At 33.3% G+C, this 18816-nt stretch overlaps 1 protein-coding gene across 5 annotated transcripts in view; it reads left to right on the plus strand.

The window, feature by feature from the left end:
- The window catches only part of LOC117601648 (rap guanine nucleotide exchange factor 2), a 159980-nt gene that overhangs the window by 50548 nt on the left and 90616 nt on the right, over nucleotides 1-18816 (plus strand). Inside the window, exon 1 of one of the 5 annotated variants that reach the window (XM_034318693.2) lies at nucleotides 18414-18452. The exons of the other annotated variants lie outside the window; for them this stretch is intronic. The gene's annotated coding sequence lies outside the window, so the exon portion shown is untranslated. Of the gene's footprint in view, nucleotides 1-18413; nucleotides 18453-18816 lie in introns of those variants that run through there. 5 annotated transcript variants of the gene reach the window in all.

Raw genomic sequence — 18816 nt, forward strand, 5'->3', positions numbered from 1 at the left:
TTTTTTATTCAGTTCCAAGTCATTATATAACGCAAATTAAAATCCCTTAAGAGCGTAGTCCAGATTAAAAGAGGTCCAGAACAAAAGAGAAAAAAGTCAGAGATATGCAAAATAATACTGCGCTCTTAAGACACCCACGCCCTTGCATTCATACATCAAGCTCATCTAGACGCAATGCAGAAGAACACGCACACACGTACACGTGTACGTCGAAAGGTTTAAATCGCTGAAAACAATGTACCTGCAACAGCAGAATGCTTTCATAAATATTCAGACGCGATGAATATCGATTGATCCATGTAGAATCGAACACAATTGACCTCCGCGTGTTTTGGCAGAATTATTGATTGTCCCAGGTTTTCGGCGGGTATTGTTGTTTCGTAGCTGTCACGCGTGCGTGCACGTGACACTTGGACTGTCGATAGGACATGTCATGTTTCAAACCATGCTTGATAAACACGTGAGTGTTATGACGAAGATTTAATGAAAATCCAGTCCAATGTCGTGGTTTGCTGCTTAGGAATCGAGCACGTTGTTTTTGTTGCTGTTTGTGATGTACAACCACGACCAAGTCTGGCTTCCTCAGGGAATTTTTTCTTAATTTCTTAATCGGAATTAATTTTTGTAATCTAATTCCTTCAGTAGATGAAGTATTAAAAATGACAAACGTCTTAAATATTTAAAAATAAAATTTTGAAATTATGATATTCTATACAATGAAAGAAATAATGATAATTATTTTAACTGTAAAATTTTGTGTTTTCTTTTATCACGCGTTCGTTACGTAAAAAGGAACCAATATGCAATTGTGCAAATAAATCTGAAAAGGAGAAGGTTCCGAGTGAACGGTGTTGGTAAATTGCATCAAGAAATTGAAAAGGGTGGGGCCAATTCTATTTTCATTATTTCCACGTGGCATCCTCGATTTCCTATTTCGATAAAGGGTGCCAGCACCCTATCCGAGGGTTCCTACCAGTTTTTTTTTTTTTTTTTTGTTATAATTAAATTTCAACCAGGAGGGAAAGTTGACCGTGGAAGATACCCTTCTGTGTTTTTTACATCAGAATCCACGTTGCTTTTGACTGTATTTTAATGGCACCAATCTATCGACTATTCCTTTGATAACGTTTATAGAATCACTTATCGATTTCCTATTGGTCGCTGGAGCTAGCTTGTTTCGCTTTACATCAACGTTTCGTAGCGACTTAGAAAAAAAAATGTATTAAAAAAAAGTAATAAATGAACTTAATTACCCGAGTAGAGGCTTTTTTCTCAGAGGAGATGCAAATAAATTTAACCGGAAAAATGATTAATAAAAATCTTATTCTTGCATGAGCACTTCCGTCCTTTTAATTTTTTCTTTCTGCGATATTCCAATAATTAATGCTTTCATAGTTTCATATTTTATAAAATTTATAACTTTGACAAATTTTATTTTTCATTTTATTTAAGGATCTATCATATTAAAAATAATCTGAATTAGCTAATAAAAAATAATTTTATTAAGAGCTTGAAAATTTGTCCAATTAGAAATGCAAAAAATGATACACTAAATTTATTGAAAATAAAATTACTAACTAAACAAATCCTCTATTCAAAATATTAAGTATAGAATACAAATCCAGTAGACCTATCCAAACTTTTGATTATCTTAATTTATTATTCCTTCATTATCATTTTCAGTCACAAATTTATTTTCAATTTTCTTCAAATTCAATTACTATAATCAAAGCAAAATTAAAATTCCAAGATCGTAGAGACGTCTGTATAGAACGATCCATTGATTTCCTGAAAGACACTCGAACCCTCAATTATCGCGAACCCTCGTTTCCTTCTTTTTCTCGTAATTACATTCGATGTGTCCCATCGGAGGTGAATTTTTAAATCAGAAGCAAAGTTGACGGCGACGCAGCAGAAACTTTCCGCTCGCCAATTTAGATTCTGATCTTCGGGCATTATATTGATAACACGATAGGGTTCGCTGGATTCTTTCTCTAATAATAGTTGCTCGCGTTGTTGATCACCCTGTATAAGAGGGTTCGTGGATACGAAGTGCCGCGTAAATGCGAAGGAGGGTTGTCGAGAAAAGCTTGTTTGCCGTCAGCACGTGCTGTTCCACACCCTATCGATCTCTAACTAAATTAAATGGCCGGTGTACTATTGCTTAGACACCGAACGAGAACCTACCACTGTTCGATGCAATTGAATCTTCCTCAGCATTCTATCCTGTTAATCGTCTTAAGTGTCCTGTGATTTCTTGCCATCGTTCGTTTTTCCAATTGATTTATTTTTACATAATAATTTTTGTATATTCTATTGGTAATTCTGAGTATTTTATTTTGGATTCATTGGGGGATAAAAATAGAATTCAACTTTATTTCTGATATTGCAATTTAATACTTTTGCATTCTGTAGTAATAGTGCAGTTGCATTCTGTAGGTGCATCGTTGCACTTATCAACACCTTGCATTCTATGCTTCCTAGAGACAATAGAAATTTTATTATATATAAATTTTATTGAGAATAATTGAATAGTCCAAGCGAAAGAGATTATAATTTATTTTAGTGATTCAAATACTGCAAATTTTACTTTTCATGACTGTCAATATTTTTTATTTCGATTCTTCAATTGCTTTGAATAATAACTTTTGAGACAATTTTATAAGTCAAAATCTGAAAGGTTCTAAAATTAGGCTTACAAGGAAATAAATATTTCTATATTATTCGATTCTTTCCATACGCATGACTCTTTTGACAATCATTGCAAAGGAACCATGGAACAATGTAAAATAAAAATCTCCAGAACACGTCTTCCATAGTAATTCCAAGCTTTTTGGCCCGTGGTGTCGTATGCAACGAACGGGTCATTTTATAATTTCCCTATTGACAATATACGTATTGTTCACGGTCGCAAAAGTGGAGAGGGGAGGATGGAATTATTCAAGGAACGTCTTTGCTCGATCCTGCATCTCGATCAAGATTGCACTACACGTAGCACGTTAGCCGCGTATATCCAGCGAAATGCAGTCGGCGCATACAGCTTAAAACCCGTCTTACAAGCCAAGGCTATCGAGTGCATTCCGTAGGTGTGCTCCTCGCCCGCCGAACGATTTCTTCTAAGGTTCTAATTTTCCAGATTCGATCGTTTTACGAGGTCGCTTCGCGGAATCACCGTCGTTTCTTTCGTTTCCTGGCAACGATGTTTTCCGCGTTTCCAGCTATACCCGTTCCGTCGAGAAAGTCAAGATTTAACTTCGTGATCTCCTGGCTGATTGGTAGGCTACGATTTCGTGGACGAGTTAATGCTTTCACGGTGAAATTGGAGAAGTCAGAGAATATTGATATTCTCTTTCCCTTTTAGGTGAAAACAAGGATTTCTATATGGTAACGGGTATACTCTTTGTACGTGAAAATCCAATTGAAGGTGAATTATAATAATCTGTAGTTATTTTTACTATGGTATTCAAGGAAAAGATATTAAAATATGAAATAAGTTACAAGGGTTTTCTTTGGCAATACACTTCAAACAATTGTTTATTGAAAAAGTTTATTTTTTATTGTTTGAAATATTCAATACGATTAAATTATGTAGAAAGAAATATTAATTTAGATTTGAAACATAGGAGTGATTACATATTTTTTATTTCTAAGATTTTATTTAAAGAATCTACATTTTGATGTTAATATTCAGATACTATAAATTTCGGTTAATCTTTACATATGCACCACTTTTCAACTAATGGATTTCTAAAGTAAAAATTTATATTTGTATATAAAAAAAGATTCAATAATTTAATGCGACTCAAAGTAAAGTTTAACCCTAATTTCTTAACAAATTTTTTTAAGTATTCAATATAATTAAATTCCACATTAAATAACATTAATTTAAATTTCAAGCATAAATACAATTATTTAACGTTTTCAAAAATAAAAGTTATAAATTTCCTCCAATTTTCCAAGAATTTCAAAACAGTTCCAATTAAATCAAGCATCAGAGCGATTCAAAATTATGCAATAATTGAATGTCCTGGCAATTTATCAGGGACTGAATAACCATCGTAATTCACGGTGTCCATGGAACACAGTGCCACGTGGCCGAGTGTCCTCTTAGTGGTTTGTTGCCACGGCACGCACGTGCCACGATTAACAAACGCGCGAACTCGCTTGATTCGTCCTCGCTTCCTCTCGCGGTCAGATAATAGGGATAAAAGGTCGGTTATAAAATAGGGAAGGGAATAAAAAGTTGTTGGAAGGGTCTTTTTAACCCATTGTCTCTGGTACAGTTTGCGCGGGCGCTGTGTTTCTGCTTATTATCCTTTGTGCCCTTTTCGAGGAGAGTTGCAGCGGGCCCTTGGGAGCATGGCAAATTCGATGAAATGTTTGCAACCACTTACAATTACTCGAGCACCCTTTCACCGATCCGACATCTTTTGTTCGTTGCTCGAGTGGCCTGCAAACGATCGCAAACATTCGTGGATCCAACACCGGAAGAATTATATTGTTCTCGAGGGCTTTTCGCGTCTTCCGTTGATTCCTGCGGGATTTCACGCTGGACGACGTAGGGCTACTTTCTTGAGGTCATTCCACTTTGATGGCAGAGAAAATTAAGTTATTTTAAACAATTCTTCTTTTTTTCTGAGCCACTACAACATATGTATGTATAAGGTATAAAGTAATCAAAAGGAGAGGATGTTTTGTTAAACTTTTTCCTCAAATCGTTGCCATTTTGTTGTTTTTGAATAAAAATTATCAATTACGGTACTGTGAAAGCAGAGTAACTCCTTAAGTTTATTTTAATTCCTATTCGTGATTTTGGAATGCCTTACAGAAATGGGACAAGATACTTTCACTCATGAATAATTAATTGGTAAACTGTGTAATTATGAATGGAATACTGCTGAATGGCGTGTTTGTGGGTTTAAGGAGAACGTGTATTTTGAGGCTATGATTCTTCATTTGGGAAAGATGGGAATCGAGTTTCATTGAGTTTTTAATCTTGAAATATAGTTTTCATTTAAAATGAAAAAATGTAAGTGTTTGTATAATAAAATATCTGTTGGCTTTGTGAAGCATCGGTACAGCTGGGTAAAATATTAAATAATAAATAGTTCACTTTTTCAAACTATTTGTGTCGTTCAAATATTATTGCAATATTGCTTATAATAATATTTCAAAATTACAATTAAAAATTAGGTTACTTCAACAAATATTGTAGTTTCCTGAGTTATAATTCTAGTTTACTTTTATTATTAAAAAGTATTTAAAATATATAATTAATATTTGAAATACTTTTTAGGATTATCAGTAAGTATCGTTATATTTTTGCGGTACAAAATAGGGAAATTTCCTTAAATCCAGCAAACTTTGAGGCGAACCGAGTGACACATGCGGTTTGAAAAAGGTAGATTCTCGTGCAACCAGATTTTCACGTTGGTACGAAAAGTTTTCCCGACAATTTGCTCGGAGGATGGAAAACGAGCCGTGAAGCAAGTTTCGCGAGGGTTGTACCGGGCAAAAACTTTTTTAATATAAGGATTCAGGCTTCTCTCCCGGTACCTAAGCGTTTCTCCCCCTTCCTCCGGAAAACTCTGTCTTTTCGTCGTTTCCGCCAACCATCCGTCTGATTATTTTGCATTCGAGAGAAACTTCAGTCGTTCACAGAAGGCTGTGGCTACCTTTGGGAAGTCGATGGCATAACGCTGAAGTCGAGCAAGTTTTCAATGACCACTTAACGAGTTATTCCTTTTGGGACTCGCGTTAGTTGGAACCAAATTACGAGCAAATCAGGTTTCCCTAGGAAAAATTTTCCTAAAAGTGATTTAGAAACAGAATAAATACAATTTTTAATCATTTAATCAATAACAACAGAAGGGTGCCCTTTAAAAAGTGGGGCCCAGATCTGTAACCCGGAAGTTTTTGTTTTTATGAAATTTCAATCTAATGAAATTTAATGAATTCATTTAAATTATTAATTGTTACATATGATTTCTGAATGTTGCCTGGTTTTAAGGTCCAAAAAGCAGCTGAAAATTTAGGACATCCCTTTAGAAACAATCTGTACACTATTCATGGGTTTTTTTCATGGGTTTGTTGCTCGTCGAGCGTGTCTCGTTCATTGCTTTTAATTGAGAGAGAACCAGCACGCGTTTCAGGGGCTGGAAAATGAAAAAATTTCGTATTCAAAGAGCTCTTTGTCGTGACAGCCTTTCCACGGTCGTACGTTTTACCTTTGACAGGAATGCGAATACCACGAAGGTTTGCGTTTTAGTTAATTGGCTGCGGTTTGCGGGATCTTTTTCGGGGGAGTATTAACGAAATGGAATCGTCGATCGATCAAAGTGATATATTTTTTCAAGAATTTTCATGGTTGAATCAATTACCTAGCTAGGAAATCTAGAAATTAAAAAAAAAAGAATTGGTTGCAATTGGATGCTTCACATTTTCTATGAATGAAAATACCTGAAAATTACAAAAATATACGAATTTAAGTTAACCCTTTCGTCCTAGAAAGGTATTTCAGGTTTCTTTATTTCTTTAAATAGTATTGCAATTTTAATCAATTGAATGTTTTAAATTTAAAATCTCAAAATAATTCAATTTAGCCCTTTAATTTAAAAAAATTGTAATTTTTAATTTGTTTTAATTTTTTAATTTCTTTTTTAATTTATAAAATTCTATCTTTTTTGACTTTAAGTTTTTAATGTTTTTTCAAGTGATTTATAAGAATTTTTCAAGTTTGTCATGAATTAAAATGGGTTAAATTTAAAAAAAATGTAAAGAGGATCAAATAACATTATGCATGTTGTTATGCAAAATGTAGGTCATAAAACAACCCATTGTAGTGGATATAATTATGCTTCATTAGATTGTAATGCTTCAACAAATGAATGGAGTATTACTTTTGTGTCATGAATCACGTAATTTTTCTATTGTAATTCAACCTACGAGAAGTGCATTGACGTGTAATAAAGTAGAAGCAAAGCACGTCTTGAAGCTAACGGATACTTCAGTGACGGAAGTAAAGAAAAGGTATAATTCTTTGAATGGCACACATTACTGCAGTCACAGGTGCATTATAAACGTAATTTCTGGATTCTGAAAAGGGAGTATCAAACACGACGATACGGTTCATTCATGGATTGAGTATTGTGATTGAGAATAACTTTGGAACTAGTATTAGAAGAACTAGAATAAAAATAAAGTTTTTTTAAAGGAATATAAATATTACAATACAAAAAAAAATTATATTACAATTTTACTAATTTAGTTTCTGATTTAATTTAGTTTCAATTTTTGTTCACTAATATTTACCTTAGAAATTCAATTTTGAATTCCTAATTTTTATATCACTTGCTATTATTAGTTTATCTAATTTTCTCAGCAAATATTTAAAAAAAGAAAACAGAATTAATAGTGTTTAGAGACCAAAATTAAATTTTATTCACTGTTTATGGTAATCTTTGCAAAATGAATTTTCATTTACTAGTAATAATTGTAATAATTATTAAAATTTTCTGAATGTAATATTTTCTAGTAAGTTTCTTCCTTAGAGACTTCACTACTTGAAAGCATATTTACAAGTATATATATTTGATGATCTCATATGATCATCCACGTTCTAAGGACGTATTATATCCTCTTTATAGCGAATGGGTTAATACGCTGTTTAAAACAGATCACCTATTCATACGATTTCATCGTTCATCAAACCATTCAATCGCATAATAAAGCAAGACGTGATTTATTTCGATTCAGGAGCTGCGTAATTCAGTGGCCATTATACCTATCAAATACTGAATAACCCATGCTTTCTTAGACTTTAATGAGATAGAAGTTACTTGTAAAATATTTCATTTACAAAATAAGTAAGAAAGCAAAAATATTCTCACGTGTCAGTTCTCAAAGAAATCTTCCTAGACCCTGAAGAAGTGATAGTTTTCTTTACGTTTTACTTTTCAGTAAAATGGTACTGACATATCACTCATCAAAAAGATTTGCTTAGAGTTCTTCATTTTCTCTTAGATTCTAACGCACCTCTACTTACCCTTCGCTCTTAAATATTTCACATTCTCATTAAAACTGTAATTATCCAGAACCATTTTACATGTTGATTCTCGAAAGAATTTCCTTAAACTATAAAGAAAATTCTGAAAGCTACGAGTTTAAGGCTTATTGTTAGAGGAGAACGGGAGCGTTGCGCAGCGGCATACGGGACAAAGCAAAAGTGCATCGAGGTGCAGCGAAACGGCCGATTGGCTGCGGAGGCATCGTGAACGTTTTATAGTGTATTATGTTCTATCTTACAACTATGCTCGCCTTCGATGGTCCCTCGTGTCCATGGTTCGCGAAGGTAGCCTTTTACTTAGCTGCGCGAGCCGCGCGCCATTAGCATGAAAACCTGCGGCCTGTTCCATCGTGGAACAGTGTCACGCCTCGAACGATCCCGGTTCGCTTCTTTTTACTATCCCGATGGTTTTGTTCGCGCGAGAACGAGTACCGTGAATGGGACTGGAAAATTGCTCGGTTCAGGGAGAATACCGAGGAAAGTCGGGGTCACATCTGCTTCAAGATCGATCCTCGTGTCTGGTGTAAGGGTTGCTCTAAATAACACTGAGAATTCAATCTTCTCTGCTTCTGAGCATTGTACGCATTTTGATAAATTGAGAAAATGATTTTTTCGAAATTTGGAAAATTAGATATTCTGGATATTCGGAATAGATTCTTTGGAAATTAGAAACTTCACAAGTAGATACTTTGGATATTAGAAAATTTAATTACCATGAAAATTAGAAAATTTACATATTCTAAAAATTGGAAAATTGGGAAATTCATATATTTTGGAAATCAGAATAATTATAATTAAATACATTGGAAATTAGAAAATTTAAATACCTTCTTTGCAAATCAGAAAATTGAATTTAACTGGTCTTCTCAGTTACCAGATCAAGGTCCAATTATTGCTAAAATATGATTTATTGCATTTGTTGCACATATCCCACTAATGCAGCTGTATGCAAGTTCAACTGCACATTCTATTGATCGAATGAACGGTACACGTTTCACGTTCTATCGTTCTCGTCTGGCTGGAAAAGTTCCCATTACTTTAACATGGCCCCGAATACAATGATGTAATCGTATTAGGCGTTTTATCGTGACCAAAGGTAGGAGGCATCAAATATGCATTCGAGCTCGCAGCGAACAGTCACGTCTTGAACAACTACCGTTCTTTTCTCTCGATTTTTCTCGGCACGTTGTCGTCGCAGCCCACCGAAAGTAGGATGAATAACGTCCCTTAATTTCGTTCCACCTCGTCTCCTATGCTTTTGTAAACCACCTTTGTGGCCTATGATGGTTATCCAATTCTATCTTTTGAAAATTTTCCGGAAATTCAGGCATCAAAGTAGAACTTCGAATCATTTCAATATCTATCTAGTACATTAATTGAATATTGAAAAAACTTTCAAGAATTAGTATAATTTTCAAAATTCTAAAAATTCCAAATTTTTTATAATCTTAACAATTTTCATAATCTTCAAGAAAATTTGTAGCTCCTAATATTCTAAAAATTCTCAAATTTGAAATTTTAATTAATATTTAAGACGATTATAAATTTTTATCACAGGTAGTAATTTCTACTCCTATAAAATGCACCTGTGTCCTGGTGCATAATACCAGGTAATTGGAAATAAGTTGACAGTACACCTGATAATGTCTTTCTGATTTATGGAAATAGTTTCCCATTTCCGGTCTCGCTATCGACAGGCGAGACTGTACCTCGTCTTCTTCTGATGAATAGTCTTTGTTAATGGAGTTACGTCGAAGCTGAGTGCCAGTTAATTGCATTAAATTAACCAGAAGTTTGAGGCTGAAGAATAATAGCCGTTGTTCCTTGATTTATCGTAGTGATTTGTTGCTCCGGCTGCTTTTGTTGCTAGAAGTTGATTTACTTTTATAGGCAGTTTATAAGGAAAAAGTTCTAGGAGATTGTGGGCGAAGCAGAGGGAATGTACTTTCTTGTTAAAATTAACGGTATACGATATAGTGATTCTAGATCAATCTATTTAAAATTTTTTGCAAATAGAATAAAAACTTTTTTTTGGTTTAATTCACTTTGTCCTGTAAATTGACCCAAAATGAACATTCAGTGATCAATACTTTTTTGATACAATTTTTTATTTATTAATTCAAAGGTTTTCAAAAAAATAAAGTAATTTGAACGATCAATGATCGATGGAAAGATTACAGTTACTGAAGTTGAAAATAACAGTATTAAGCATTGGCGTAACTTAGAAGGGACTAGGGTGGGCCTGGTCCCCTAAAACTGCAGATTGCTACCCCTCACAATTTAAAAATTCTAAAATTCCAAGTCTAACGCTTTCAAATTCGAACGTTCGAATAAGATTTTTTAAATTCTAATACTAATATTCTAATATCCTCGCATTCTAGTATTCCAGTATTCTAGTACTTCAGTATTCCAGTATTCCAGTAATTCTCAAATATTCTAGTGGTCTAGTATTTTACTATTCTAGTATTCGTGCACTCTATCATTTTAATGTCCTAGTATTCTAATATCCTAATGTCCTAATTTTCTAATATCCGAATACTCTAAAGTTCTGTGGACTTTGTCCACCCCAGAGGAAGGCCCTAATTACGCCAATGGTATCGGGCTTTATGAATATCCTCGCCAGGAAATTGAAGAAATTACGCGTCATGGAGAATAATTACTTGAAAAGCGGAAGAAAGTGGCGGTGATAACCTGTATTTTTCTTTGCCTCGTTTGCCACGTTGCTTTTGGAAGTCGCAATCCTTTCAAACAACTTTTCGTTCACCCTTTTTTGCCTTCATTCCGACGATTTACCGTAAAAAAGAAAACGGAAATGTAATTACAATGTCCAGGGGCGAATATTTTGCGGTTGGTCTCGTGACATCGAGGCTTTTAATTAACTTTTCCATAGGTCGACTCTGTGGCTATGGTTTCGGTCGCTGAAACCACGTTGCAGAGGAATGTATGCATTAATTCTTGGCGGCTCGGTGTTCCACTTGTGCGGTCGTGGATAAAAGTTCTTGGAAAAGCTTTAACATTGCCACAATAGAGCCTTTTTTTTATTTATGAAACAAATTTTGATGAATCAAAATATTTGGTCATTTGGAATTTAAATTTTGTCATTTTTATAATCTGGTTTATAATATGGTGAAAATGTTATTTTATCAAATAATTGGTGAAAGAAAAATAATTGAAAATGCTATTAATAATAGTAAAATGTTTATTTTGAGAATTAATTAACAAATTATCTGTAGGTGTTGAAAACTTACTTTTATCAAATAATAAAAAGAAGAATAGGTAATATTAGAAGTACTAATCAGGGCAGTGAATTTTGAAAGGCAGTTTGGAAGTTATTTTACTACGCACGATTATGTTCGTGGTCTTGGGAAAATAATTGTCTGGTGTGAAAACGTGACGAAAATGCGTGGGAGTTCGGTGGTATCGATAGGTTGAAAGGCGGAAGTGTGGAAAGACGTTAATAACAAGGTAAAATTATTCTCCTGCTAAAATTATAGGAGAACGATGGTGCCACAAGGTCTTTCTTTATTACCATTTTTCATAATTAAAATTATTGAAAATCATGGATGGATTGTATAATACTGAAGAGACTATTAGTTCAGTCATTTTCTGCTGAATCAATACTTTGTATGATATAATTAGAAATTCACATTGTTAATAGAATTAATAAGAATGAACTATATTTTACTCGATAGCAGGGATTTGATGAAATAAATATTTTTGAAACATTCAATTTAATATTATAAAATGAAGAATATATAAAATTAAAAATAAATATAAATTAAAACATCAACAGAAAGTAAAATTAATTTAGTTTAATTTTTTATTAGTTTTACAAAACTTTATTTTCTACGAAATTTTCATTTTCCAATTAAAGTAATATAGTTATTCAAATTTTTAATTATCAAACACCTTATTGGACTATGAACCCCTTTAATTAGATTTTCTTCATTATTTTATTATAATAAACTTCATATTTAATATTTTTAGTATTCAATTTAATTTTGATTAATATCACCTTTCTTTTATTTATTATTAAATTATATTATCGGTTGAGGATGGAAACGAGCAGCATGAGACTGGGATAAATTCAGAAAATCTTCGTGTTGGTTGCCAAGATGTGTGTCAAGTTTCTAGAACTGGAAGTGACATTCGCTTGCTCCACTTTACCAAGGCCCTTTAACTCCTTTTTGAGTTCTCACGAGAACTCATTCGCTCCTCAGATCCTCGATGGCTTTTGTTTAAATCATAAAAGATGCATTAACCCTTTACCCGGTCTGTTGCAAATCGAGTTTTAAATCGCCTCGTTCCCTTTTTCATTAGCTATCTCGAGGAAAAATTCAGCTTTCTACTATGGAAATGATAAACAAAGGCCGGTCTCATTTTACTTTGAAATGTTTTATTATTAGCTGTGAAGATTATAAAATAATGCGATGCTTGAAATAATCAGAGCATCACCTCGGATGATTTTCTTCTTATAGAAAAAATACATAATTTAAAATTCCTAACATATTTTGTGCCTTGATATTAATTAAAATCATTATTTCTTTTTTAATTACTCATGTTCAAAAATTACCTCTACATCATTTAATTATAGGAAAATGGTTACACTAAATTTATGTATGGTTTATTTCCGTTTTGCCTCGGCTCACTTCTGCATTAAAAAGATGTTTAATATTATTAAGATTCAGTGAAAGGTGTGCTTCCGGTAAATGTCGTGGGTCAACTCTGACCCCTATGTTATGGTAGGTCTTTCGGATGATTTCAGTGTACAGTTAAGGTCATTGATATTCAGACATCTATGGACGGTACTCTGCGTTCCAAACTAATATCTAACCATTGGAATATAAAAGAATCAATAATTATCAAATGACTTTATTGCTGGAATGTGAACCTATTAAAATTTATAGATATTTCAGAATATCATGGAGTAAAAATTACCATAAACCATAATTATCAAATATGGGGGGGAGGATTAAATTTTTTCATAACTCATGCTAGTATTATGATAATATTAAATCTAATATTATTTTTTTTACATTATTCAAAATATTTCAATATTTATTTAAAAAAACAAAATTTAAGGGCTCAACTGACCCTATGACCAGCTCCTAGTTACGCCACTGCTTCTGGTGTTTAATATTGGATACAATCTTATATAGATCAAACCATAGGAAGTAACTAGTCTTTGATTTACGATTGCACTGCATTGTTGTTGCTAACTGTACCTATGCAAGAAAGTTTCCTCGACAGCCGAGGCGTGTGAGAAGGGACGAGTGTTGTACCGTGGCAGGAGGCCGCGGGCTAGAAAGTAGCCAGCAACTTATTGCGGTTGCTTGCCTCCTGCATATCTCGTTGGAACAACTTTAAGTCGACTGCAACGGCATTTACCGCAAACAGAATCCCACCGCGGTTCGAAGTGCTGTTAACATTGACATCCTTGGAATTTGATGAATTCTTATCAGCCACGATCCGTCATGCTTGTTGATTCAGTGCGATCAAATGATGATGCCAGAATTAATTAACACCAGAAACACCGAGTCTCACACGTAACAATTCGTTTCTAACGTTTATTTCTCGATATCTTTATTAATGCTTATTTCTAATATTTGATATTTCTAATTTCTGATGCTCATTTCTAATGTCTTTATTAAATTTAAATCACACCTGGAGGACTAATTTTGAAGATATAAACGAAAAGAAATCGTTTTTTTGAAATTTTTTTTTAATGAAATTTAATTTTTCTTTGAATTTTTATTTCTATTGACAAAAGTTTTAAACATTTAACACTACGAATCAATGTATAATGCAATGAAGATTGCAATAAGTATCTGCAAATTTTCAGAAGATTTGTAAAATTTAGAAATTTTTTCATAATTCAACTGACCAAGTGTGCTTATAGAAGCAAGCCTGATACAATTTCATGACATAAAAGAATCACAAAATTGCACTCATGATGAATTAATTTAAAGCTTAAATGCCTATACAGATTCTTTATTAATGATTTTATTAATGAGCTGACGATTTCAATTTTCACTCAGCTTTCCATAGAACATTCAATTTCAAATCTCTCCATTTGCAAAGGACATTATTCATGAATTATAGCAACTTGTCGGTAGATCCTCAATAAAATACCCAACAACATTAACACGGTCTCTGAAACTTGAAATTCAATGCTACGAGCGTTTCCTTGTTCCTATGTTACCGTGGATCGCCGACTCTGGGGATCGTGTTTTGCACGCAAACTCGGTTTTGTAATCTAACTCGACGAGGTTTCCTCGTTCGAGAGGTGTATCGAGCTTGGAATGCCAGAGCCTTGGACACCCAACGGTGAAACTGAAACTGGAACTGGAAGTGGAACTAGAACTGGTGTCGTTCGATGGGACGGTTCTCGGTTCCTTCTCCTTCCGATTTTACCCGTGTTGCCTCCCTCGTCCCGGAAATAGCGATCGAAATCGATTTAAGAAACCGCTTTGCCCTCGACTCCCCAGAAATATGATCGAATGACTCACTCGGTTAACCGTGAACACGTTTCGCACGAAATCCTTCTTCGTCTTCTCCTTCTTTTTGCTTCCGGTTAACTGGAAGATTCATGGTTTTCATTCTTTTGTGCTGTTTGGGTGATTCAGGGTAAGGAATTTCTTTTTCTATTTGTTATGGTGTATTTCATTGTGATGAACACTTTCAGGATTGTATATTTCGTAGAATCTTTGATTTTTGCTATTTTAGATCATTTTTTACATTTAACAATAGTATTTCAATCCAGAAATGCTGTAAAATTATTCATTTTTAAATTATAATTAGTATTTGATAAAGTAATATAAAAAATAATGGTTTAAGAAATTAAACTTTGATTATCAAAATGTTAATTTCATCGTGATAACTCAAATTATTAAAGTATCTCGTTGTTATTATTATTATTATATTTTCGCGCTTCTTTTCAAATACATAGAAGCGCGGGAAAATATTCAAATTTAAAATAGTAATTAAGAATTTGCAATATTTCAAATACTTAATTAATTTGTACACCTAATATTTTCGAAATTCCTTTTTTACTCTCAGAGTAAACCGGAAATGGGTATCCGTCGGTAAGAGAAACAGGAATATAACCTACGATCGGTGAAACACACTTACCTGGTCTCGATAAGGTAGAGAGCTACACCTGGTGCGTTGCATAATTGACGAATGCAATCATAGGCGTCAGCATAAGGATGCATTATGCATTTGAAACTGAAACATTATTTCAAAATTTATTGATCTAAAAATTTCTTTTCTTAAACCATTGCGTTTTTTCTGTATTCTCTATAAACAAAAATGTTTTTTGAATTAATAACTGCATCTCGAGTTATGTATTAAAAAAAAAAAAGGAAAAAAGAAAAGGCACACAGCTTATCTTGGAACGAGACGCTTCTTGGCGTAGTCATGCCAGCATCGAGTGCTCGTCGAGTACCTTTAGAAAGCTTGGAACCCCTCTAGCCGAGACGATCTCACAAAGCCGCTTTTCACGACGTCACTTTTGCCTTCGGGTTCCCTCAATAAAAGAAAAAAAAATACATTCTTGGACCGCGCGTAGTCACCGTGTGTTTCACGGCTACTCGAGACCCCCTCGAAGTCTCTCAATTTCAAAATTCAATGCGTGAGACGAGAGAGGCGTTGCTCGGAAAGTTTGCGATTTATTGGCCTCCGGTGTATTTTTCTTCCATTTTCTTTTCTCCGTATTCAGATTTTTCGAATATTTTTCACTTCGACGTGGAAATTACTTTCAGCAGGATGTACATATTTATCTATAAAATATATTTTAATATTGAAATATTTTTATATTTTTGGATTTGCGAGGAGGCTATCAGTGAGCTTCTATTATCTGAATATCCTAGTTATCCAAACTATGTGTGTACATAGTTCAATACCATGTTCAAGTAAATGGAGTTCTACTGTACCTCACTACATAATTTCCAATAAACGTTTCCCCATAGAAACCCTACATTTATATAGAGTGTCATGTACCTGGTTGCACAAGCAGGAGGCTGGTGATTCTCAATGCAAAAGTTAACTGAAATTATAGAATGAAACTTTCTCAGACTAGATTTCATATTTGAGAATATTAATTGTCAAAATTCATCAGTATTTTGTTGTAGCTAGTAGCTATTTACTGATAATCGATCAATATGCTTAACAGTTCATTTATAATCAAATAGAAATGATCAAATATAGGAATGTTATAATTAAATGATATGATATAATATAATATGAATTATTCCTCTTAATTATGAATTATTATAATCACTATTACGAAATTAATTCCCTTGCCATGTCATCATAAATTCATTATCTATTTATCTAATTAGATACTTGATGAAGTATCTAATATCTAATATTAAACACTTGAAATAATAGAAAATAAAAATAAGAAAATATTGTTCTGTAAATAAGAATAACTTCTAATGGAATTTTCAGTACCTCCAACGTGTAAAAATACACTTATGAACATCAGTTCATAACTCTTAACTTTTATAACGAGATGACTTCATAAACCATCTATCTTATTCATAAACGAGGGATCATGAAGTACGACGTAGAGTACACTTATCTCTCGATCCCATTATGGATAAACTCGGTAAAACTGTAAAAAAGAAGGATGATCCGTAGACGAAAATCCATGGCGATTCGAAAGTCGTAATATCGTAGGCAAGGCACGTGTTAGCCATCTGCATCCAGAGGAATCGCCCTTCTAGTCGCTGACTACACTCCTGCAACCCTTGGGGACGATATACATATATCTGGGATTGCGTAGGTCGTAATACGACGTTATATCCGGTCTTCTAGCGGAAAAGCCTGCGGTGGAAATTTGCTGGTCGTTGGACATTTTTCTCGGGAAGGTCAAATAGGTAGGAGGCTTATTAACTTTCTTCGATGAAAGAGTCTTTTCGTACGCCGTTTATCGATCCGATGGATTCCTTTTCACCTTTTCACGGGGCTTGTTCTGGTTTGCTGTTCGATGTGTCATATTCAGAGGGACCTGGAACGTTTTTTCAAAAAATGACAAATGGTCGCTGTGGAATATACTCTTTAGAGAATGTTAAATTTTATTATCATTTCCATAAGAATGATTTTTTCTGGGGTTGGCCAGATCCTTTAGAAATTTTGAAATTTCTGATCTTTTAGAATTCCAAAATTTTCTATTTTGGAATTCTATAATTTGAAAAATTTGAGATTCTAAAGTTTTTGGAATTTTAAATATTTTGAAATTATTGAATCTTGGAATTACGTTATAGTTTTATATTTTTCCAAAGTATATAAGAGATACCACCCAATCTGCAAGTCATCAATCTTTAACCAACCCAAAAGAACCAATTTCCTTTTCAAGCTCACATTCAGCACCCTACGATTCGCCCTACCCAATCAGTTGATCGAAAACAGTTGCTGCGAAAGATGAAAGAAAAAATTCAGTCGATAATCCAGCGATACGAACATTCTCGACGAACAAATTTTCTTTTCAAATGTCACAAAGCAACGCTGCTTTCCATCTGCCACAGACGGAATTATAGAAATAAGAAGTGAACACCATAAAGAACCTCCCTACCATAATTACTTCAAATTATTTTATTATTAATGGTTCGATTGAAACTTTTTTTCTTCTAGAATAAAATGGTTCAGAAAAGTTTTTTATTTTATACAGTCACATATTTAAAAAATATAAATAATATTGTATGACATTTATTCTACCAAAAATCAATTTTCGTTGCTTCTAGTTTCAAGAGAATTTCAAATATCAAAGTATTTTATTTATTTTATAACAGATCAATATTTGTTGTAGTTTTTAAGAGAATTTCAAATATGAAGGTATTTTATTCTATTGAATGGATATTTTATACCACGGTTTTCGTTTTTTGACCGAGTCTGTGGATGTCTGTTATTGACACCTCGGAGTTTTCCGATTTTCAAATAAATTAGGTGAAAATTTCACCATAAATTAATATCCACGATCATTTCTCTACAGATTTCCGTGGACGTCAATTTTATTCGAAACCCATAATTCCTTTTCTCGCTTACACGTCCAAGTCGCGAAAGTTTCTGAAATTCGATAAATCATCGGCCGATTTCTTTTTCTCCTAGTTCTGTTTCGCGGCTATTTCGCAGCTCTGTTATCGACAGGTTTGTTATACCGAAATCAAGAAGCGAATAATCCAGAAACTTTGTTGGAAATAGTATAATCGTAACTGAATGAAGTTCGATTCCGTTCGACTGTAGCTTTTCTGATACCCGTTTATACTTGCATATAAAGAAATTTATTAAACAGAGAGAAAATTTTATAATTATAATAATTGTATAATTTTTTTTGTTTCAGGTAAGTGAGCAGTACAAAACGTCTATCTCTTTGTACATCATTAACGTGAGTAAAAATACATTCAATTATTATGTTAATGAAGATAAAAATCTTTTGTATATTGCAAATTTTATGACAATATGTGTTTATTAAGGAAAATTTAAGATGCATTTCTATTCATTGGTGCATCTAAAAGTGCAACTACACTTTCTCTGTATTGCTCTGTATTACTTTTGGCTGTATCACATACTTTTTGTAAAAATTAAAAAATTGCATCGATTAGTGCAGTCAAAAGTGTATGACTTCATTATAAAAAGAAATGCAATTGCACTTTTACTTTGTAGATGCATTGATGCACAAAAGTGCATTCAATTAATTCAAGAGTGTACGTATTTCATTCAATACCATTTACATTTATTTCATGTAGTTT

Source organism: Osmia lignaria, chromosome 6, assembly GCF_051020975.1.
Source record: "Osmia lignaria lignaria isolate PbOS001 chromosome 6, iyOsmLign1, whole genome shotgun sequence".
In the NCBI taxonomy this organism is placed as follows: Eukaryota; Metazoa; Arthropoda; class Insecta; order Hymenoptera; family Megachilidae; genus Osmia; species Osmia lignaria.